Source organism: Aplidium turbinatum, chromosome 12, assembly GCF_918807975.1.
Source record: "Aplidium turbinatum chromosome 12, kaAplTurb1.1, whole genome shotgun sequence".
NCBI lineage: Eukaryota > Metazoa > Chordata > Ascidiacea > Aplousobranchia > Polyclinidae > Aplidium > Aplidium turbinatum.
In genome coordinates, this window is record NC_137483.1 from 15,722,804 (window position 1) to 15,730,840 (window position 8,037).

General features: G+C 35.9%; 1 non-coding gene across 1 annotated transcript; it reads left to right on the forward strand.

Annotated features, from left to right (window-relative positions):
- The first annotated feature begins 2,212 nt into the window (after nt 1-2,212).
- LOC145781470 (U6 spliceosomal RNA) lies at nt 2,213-2,319 on the forward strand. The gene has a single exon (XR_014290761.1). It is a non-coding gene; the product is annotated as a U6 spliceosomal RNA (small nuclear RNA).
- Nucleotides 2,320-8,037: the final 5,718 nt, after the last annotated feature.

An 8,037-nucleotide genomic window follows, 5' to 3' on the forward strand; every position in this document is an offset into this window, starting at 1 on the left:
TTTGTATACCAATGTAACATATGCTGATTTATAAATTCTACAAGAAATTGGCACATTTTATGGAACTGTTGTTGAACGTCCATTGCCTGGTTCACTATAAGATATTAAACGACATTTTAAAGGCCATGCTCACACTTTCACAAAAAAAATATTTTTTTACCTTCATACATTTTTTGTTGATACAACGCTTGTAGACATCGTTGATTACCAACTCAGTTTGGTTCGTTTGTTACTTGAAACAAATCGAAACGAATGTTTAAAAGTGCAATGTGTAAAACACCTAACCTCAATCAACAGTATCATAGCCGATGCGGCCTTTGATGAACTAGATGCTCAGTTCGTAAATTTTTCCAGTGTTCCCTTTGTCGCGCAGTGTCCCAAAGTGTTCTTGGTTGGCTGATTGATGTATTGAAATTGGATATAAATGTTGTTCGTTGTCTGCCACGAGCACGTTTCCCGAGAAGGCGGCCGCTTAGACAGAGATTTTCGAAATCTTCTTTTCTGATAATGTGACCGAGAAATTTGAGTTGCCTTTGAGTTATGTTGTTCAATAGTTCCTTGTCTTGATGTACCTGGTTTAAAACTTCTGCATTTGTGATGTGATCAGTATATGAAATCCTGAGCATTCTCCTGTAAAACCACATTTCAGCTGCTTCAATGTTACGCCTAGTTTCTGTGTTGAAGGTCCATGTTTCACAACCATACTGGAGAACAGACCACACTAACACTTTGAGAAGTCGCACCTTCAGAAGAATAGAAAGCTTGCGATCCAATAGAATAGGTTGTAGTCTATTAAAAGCGTCTTTAGCTAGGCCTATTCTTCTTCGTATCTCTCTCTTACATCGTGCGTCCGCTGTCAAGAGAGAACCAAGATAGTTGAAAGAAGACACTTGTTCAATTGTGTTGCCTCCCTGGTGAAGTACAAAGTGGGCTTCAGGACTTTGTTTGGAGATAGTCATGCATTTTGTTTTTTTGTCATTAATTTCAATTCCATATTTTGCACTGATGTCTGAAGTTTTGTTAATTAGTGTTTGTAAACCGTCCGGGGATGTCGCTATGAGATGCCGTTCACTAAAACTCCCTCATCCTACCTTCTATTTCTCCGAGAATTATTTCACTATACAAGTTAAACAGATCTGGTGACATCACACAGCCTTGTCTGACCCCACGTTGAATTTCAAAATATCTAGAAAGATCTTCCGGTAGGCGAACTGCAGCTTGTTGTTGGTAATACACATTCTTAATTATGCGCAGGTCCTTGTGATCAACGTTAATGTTGTTCAGCATCTCAAAAAGCTGTTCGTGACAAACTTTATCGAAGGCTTTTTTAAAATCTACAAATGCTAGATATAGGTCTTGTTGGACTTCGATTGCTCTTTCACCAAGCATTCTCATCGTAAAGATTGCGTTTACACTTAACCTACAGCAAAAGAAATCGTCGCATGGATTGGATAGGCAACAGCGTTTTAGTTCACACCGTTTTAGCACCTTAACGGTAATGTGCAGCCTACTGTTTGGGTCATATTTCTTGCAAACAATTTAACAATTTCGTTAAAGCTGACTATTCCTTGTTGAAAAAAGTTAAGGCTTGACCTGGAGGTCGTGCCTGATTTATCACATTTTGCAGATTTTTGCGATCATTGCTGTCTGACTGAAACTGTTTAAAAATTAGCTCTTTTATTCACTTTTTGCTGACTCTTACAAATATAAGATAATTTGCTGTCTTAAGGAAGCACTAAGCACTATAGAAATGAGAAAAAATAAGTTAAACGTTCAGTCAATCTGTTTTCTAGTTTTTTTGCTTTTTTTGGTAAGTTTTGCTGCGTACAACTGTAATGATCTAAGAACATGTAAAAGATTCTTCAATCGTAAAATTGTAGTTGCTGGCGAAGCGTGTCCTCTTTTTAGGCGATGAAAATATGGTAGGCCTACAATATAGGCAACAATAGTGACCTGCAAACATATCAGCGAAAAATAGGCTCCAATAACAGGGAAAAATAAACCAGGCAACCATGAAACAAACGCTTGTGGAAATCACCGAAAAATTGTAATTCTATCGTAATTCTTGAACAGTCTTCCCTCTAAAAAAGCAATGAGCTGGTTTTCATCCTTTTTGTGAGAGTCTATAAAACCGTCTTTCTTTGATTATTGACAATTGTCTCTTGCGGTGCTTATCAGCGTGGCAAGAATTGTTGATTAACAACATTTTGCAGGACTTGCTTCGGCAGTACATATACTAAAATTGGAACGATACAGAGATGATTAGCATGGCCCCTGCGCAAGGATAACACGCAAAATCGTGAAGCGTTCCATATAAAAAAAACATTTTGCAGTTCTAAGCTAAATATTTTCATAATACAATCAAAAAAAGTCTTTAAAGTCATACGGTAGGCTATATAATATTTTGCCAATTTATTATAAATTGAGTTGGCACGCCGACCTAATTTTCCAACAAAAACTTGTATAAAGAGAACACTGCTCGTGAAACACAATAACGGTGAAACCCACACTAGTGTTTACATGACATTTGCAAACTTAAAATATGCAACCCTATTTTATTTATTATTATGATTTATTTGCATCAGGCACTAAAGAGACAGGCCCATATTCATAAACACAACACAAGTCACAGAACACACAAGGTTACATATATAAGCAAAACCTATGCGTACATAGTAGGGACGGTACATTACGGGACGCGCAACTCCGTTGTTCCTTCAACATTAGAAGGGTCAATTGCCAATTTGACATTTTTTTTACGCTTTACTGCAGGCTTGCTTTCTACTAAAAACCTTAAATTACTTTAAAACCAACTTAACTCTTCTTATATAACCCATAAAAAGTAAAATATTTTGTAAATTAGAAAAAAACGTAACCCTTCTAGTGTTGCGGATAAGCCAAAAGCGGATGAAGTTTCGCATCCCTATGATCTACAATTCCTAGTACATAGTCACGTTATAGTGAGACGCATAGTCAGAAGAAGCATAACACTCTGAGGTAAAAACTGCAACTAACCACTTGTTAGATGAGACCTGACAGCGGTTGACAAAATTAAATATACGATTTCGGAATAGGGCATGAAACGTAGGAATATGATGGTACGTCTGAATACTACTAATGCTAACACGCCTCGGTAATTTATGCAATGTTCGAAATGCATTATTGTAAGCCACACGCAATTTATTCATACTTGAGGATAAGTATCTGGCCCACAGTTGACTGGAGTACATAGGTAAACAAAACGTGCGAAATAGTAGCCTACATTCATTACAACGGAAGAGCAGTTAGAAAAGCGTGAACGTAGCATGTTCGCTGTACAATATAAAGCTCTAACTTGGCGGCCCTATGCTCACAGATAATTTCGAAATTCGAAAACAGACATTTTAATCAACCACTGGAACAGTGTGGCTGGACATCGCATTGGAATAACTTTAAGCAACCCCCACCTAGAACTATAATCTGATTGGTATAGGTCGGTGGAAGGTGGAATCGTATGCAAAGCAAAAATATGCTTCCCGGAAAGTATTTTTTGCCTTCGTGCTCTTTAACTCCTCAAGAAAAGTATTTTTGGTTATACTTGTACGCTGATACCTTCCGCGGGCCGCAGCGATACAGCGTGGCGGGCCGCATGCGGCCCGCGGGCCGCCATTTGGTGACCCCTGGCCTAAGTCATGTCTGTGCATTCGGAAAATGGCCTAAGTCATCCCAGCACATTATGGGATGCAAAATGAAGCAAATCAAAGTATACATGTTCATTGTATTTGTGTCGACATGCTATTTTCGTTTAACTGTACAATAAATATGATAACAACCGTGTAAACAGTTTTTTTCGATTATCTCAAAACAAGAAAAAATGAGTTACGCCATTATTTTATTAGTCTGACGATATGTAACCGACATCAGGGTTGCCAGATTATGAAAAGGTCTTAAAGCCAAATTAATACAAAAAAAACCCAAACTGATATTTATCTGTTTCTATTGAAAATAATACATGACTTTTGACTATTTTTCGCAGCAGACAAAATAAAAGGTTTCTCTCTCGCCGAAGTCGCTGATCGGATTTTCCGTTGCAGTGCTGTGGCGTACGGTGACCATTTGTTGAGTGTTCTTTTTTTTCCAGCAGGCTTTAAACACAGGATGCAACCTAGTTCGTACCCTGAACAGTTCGTACCCTGAAAAGATCTAGAAAAATATTATAAAAAAACCCGAAGACGCTTATCGCAGTTTCTGCAAACAAACAAAAACTCTTAGGAACATTACCGGAAATTTTAAAACGTTTGCGGAAACTCCTATCAACCCTAACTAGGGATTTTATATTACGGGATACGAAGCCTCATCCGTTTTTTTCCTTATCCCAACACTAGAAGGGCTAGTTTCAGGATACTTCCTTTTAGTGATTAGCAGTAAGCTAGCGTGCAGCGTATCTGCAAGTGAGAAGTAACCAAAAGATTGTTGCTGTGGTACTTCAATTCGGAGAAGTTAAAGGAAATAAGTTGTTAACTATACAAATTTGTTAAAGTGCTTTTGAGAAGTACGTTAGCCCAAGGCAGGCTTATAGTTTGGTTGGCTTTGGACTTTGCTAAAACAAGTTATAATGTCTGCATTGAATCTATGGCCACCTTTTGCTTATGGACTGTAGCATTCACTAGTAAAGCCTAACACGTTAATTTGGTGTGGGATATATCATATAGGTATCAACTGTGGCAACAATTTGTTGGTGTGACTATTGCACTTCAAACCAGTTCACAGTTTAGCAGTGGAGACTATTTTCAAACTTTTCTTTAGTCTTATAGTCTGCTCTATATTTTAGTCAGTCAGTGACAGTAGTCAATTAGTTTATAATAATGATGACATTGAAGGTATGTTGGTATTTGTTAAACCTTAGATGTCATGTCATGTAGGTAATAAATATTATTAGATGTCATGTAATGTAGGTAATAAATATTATTCATTTGTTCAAATAATAATAATATTTATTTGCATCAGACAAAGCTGTCCATATCCAAAACAACGAAATAATATACAAACTGCAAACATCGAACAACAACAATGAAAAACAACGAATAATACACAAACTGCAAATGCACAAAATCTCACTAAATATGCTATCAACTGTTACAAGTTTACAGACAATGGTACGGTAGTGTTACAAGTTAGAAGAACTGAAAGTATTCAGAACGATAAAAACAATCAGATGACATGGCAGCCATCAAAACTAAATAATAGAATACATAGAATTATTATACTGAAGATGGTAATTTGATTTACGATGGCAGTCGGACCTCATCAAGGAGGCAACAATAGAGTTAGATGATACTTCACATCTTCCAACAAAAGAAAAAACATATTTCCGAAGGAATGCATCAAATGTTATGATGTTGCACAAGACTTGATGTTCATTGTTCACGTACGCTATAATGTTAAGGCAAATTGTGTAAAATTCTAAATTCTATTGTGTAAAAATTGTAAAGTGTAAAAATTGTAAAAGTGTAAAATTCTAAATAAAGCAGAAATCCTGTTATTAGCAGAATGAAAACTAAGTGGATTGCCTATATACTTTTTAATTGTTTTATTTATGTAAAATCTGTCACTTGTCTCAAATAAAACAGTTTTTATACCAGAAAATGCTTCACACATAAAACCTAGGCAAGGTATTGATGTCATAGGTAATTCTGTAGTTTTAACGTACTAATCATTCTTATACTTTTAGTACTATTTATGTATAACTATATATATAATGCATTTGACCATTAATTCATAAAATGGTTAACACTTGCTATGTACCCGGATGTACAACTGGATATAAATCAAGTAGCGAGGTTAAAACTTCTCTGTTCAAATTTCCCAATGATGTTAAACTGAGGAAAAATGGGTGCGAGCAATACCATGAAAAAATTAAAAGTTGATTGATTGATTTTGATATTCCAACTTCTTGCTTTGAACACATTTTGGAACACTCATGCAAGCCATGTTTTTCTGACACATGCTCTCAGTAAGTCAAAAAGTATGTTTACAGTATTTTTTGTTAATCTAAGTAACTGAAGTTACTTTGTTTTATTTCGTTTTGTTAATCGTAAACTAAAATTTTGACTTGTGCAGATAAAATTGATTTATCACATATATATCTTGATACAGCTTCGGTAGAGAGTTTGTCTTGTTAAACCATAGGCATACGAAGCCGAGCAACGTTATCAAGTTTAGCATATTTAAAGATTATTATATTTACAAAAACACAAAACTACGCAACAATTAAATATCGAACGTTTTCGACATCACAAGATGTCCTCTTCAAGAATAACATACATACAACTTTATGTATGTTATTCCTGAAGTTGTATGTATGTTATTCCTGAAGAGGACATCTTGTGATGTCGAAAACGTTCGATATTTAATTGTTGCGTAGTTTTGTGTTTTTGTAAATATCATCATTAGTCGTTATCTCCGCCTGCGGCAGATTGCGCATCAACATGGCTTATTTGTTTCCAAGAGTGGCGATTTTGAGCCAACTCGCCCAGTGTCGTCAAGTGGAGTCCGGTCCATGATTGAATGTTGTCTTGCCATCGTTTTGGTTGTCTGCCACGTTTTCTTTTTCCTTCTACTTTGCCTTCTGTGCAAACTTTGCTGATTCCGAATTGTGATTTTTTAGTGTGGCCGAACAGTTTTAAAACGTTTGATTTTATTATTGCTGCAATTGGATGTAGTTTTGTCATAGTTAAAAGATCTTCTATTTTTATGTGATCAAGTAACCTTTTGTTGGTCATGCTTCTCATGATGTGATTTTGGAAGGTAGTGAGTTTTTTCATTGTTGATGATGTCCAATTTACGCATTCTAGACCGTACAGCACGACTGGTAATACGTAGGTGTTGAAAATTTTTGCTTTCAGTTTGATTGGGAGTCTATTGGATGTTAGAATCTTTTTGTTCTTTTCAAATGCTGCCCAGCCTAAGCCAATTCGGTGTTGCACTGCAGTCTTTCCATCGTTGGTTGCGGATAGTCGGTGGCCAAGATATATGAATTCTGGTACTTGTTCTATTTGTTTTCCATAGAGAGTGAGATTGAGTGTGTTGTTAGTTTTGTCGGTTGTCATACATTTGGTTTTGGACACATTTATTTGGAGGCCGAATTTAGCAGCATTTTTTGACAGAGCATCTAGGTATTCCTGCATTTTCAGTTTAGAATTATTCAAAATGGCCATATCGTCTGCGTAGCTTAAGTTGGATATTACATGACCGCCGATGGTGAATCCAGTTGTACACTTATTTTCTGTTTCTGAGATTATTGCAGCCGCTACGATGCAAAACAGGATAGCAGACAAGACATCTCCTTGCTTAACACCTTTTATAATACCAATTCGTCTGGTTGTTCCGATGTCTGTTTTGATTAGTGCTTTAGAATCGTCGTACGTTGCTTTCAAGAGGTTGATGTATTTTTTTTGTTGATGGGAGTTTTATCCAGAAGTTGCCAAAGGTAGGGTAATTTAACACTGTCAAACGCTTTTTTGAAGTCAATGAAGGTGATATGAACGGGATTGTTGAATTCAATAGACTTTTCTATGATTTTTGTTTGTAAATATTACTGTTTGTAAATATAATAATCTTTAAATATGCTAAACTTGATAACGTTGCTCGGCTTTGTATGCCTATGGTTCAATATATATCTTGGTTAAATACACAAACCGTTTTATCGCATGAGATTCTTGAATACTAAACCATAACACAATTGGATAATCGCATGTATCATACAAAATTTGACAATTGGACTATGCAATTATCCGGTTTTGTCTATTTTATATTGTAATCTAATATGCTTGTTTGCAATATAAAGAAATATGCTTGCTTATCAATTTTGCATGACTGTCATTTACATTAACTTCAGTGTTCTTGAAAGTTGCAATGTATTAACTCTTAAACATATGACACATTTTAAGACATTTTCCATGAATCAACTAGTCGAGGATTGGAATTTTATGCTGAGGATCACCCATCTTTTCTTGAAACCGCTCGATTTATCAAAATGGTGGAGAATTTGTGGAAAGT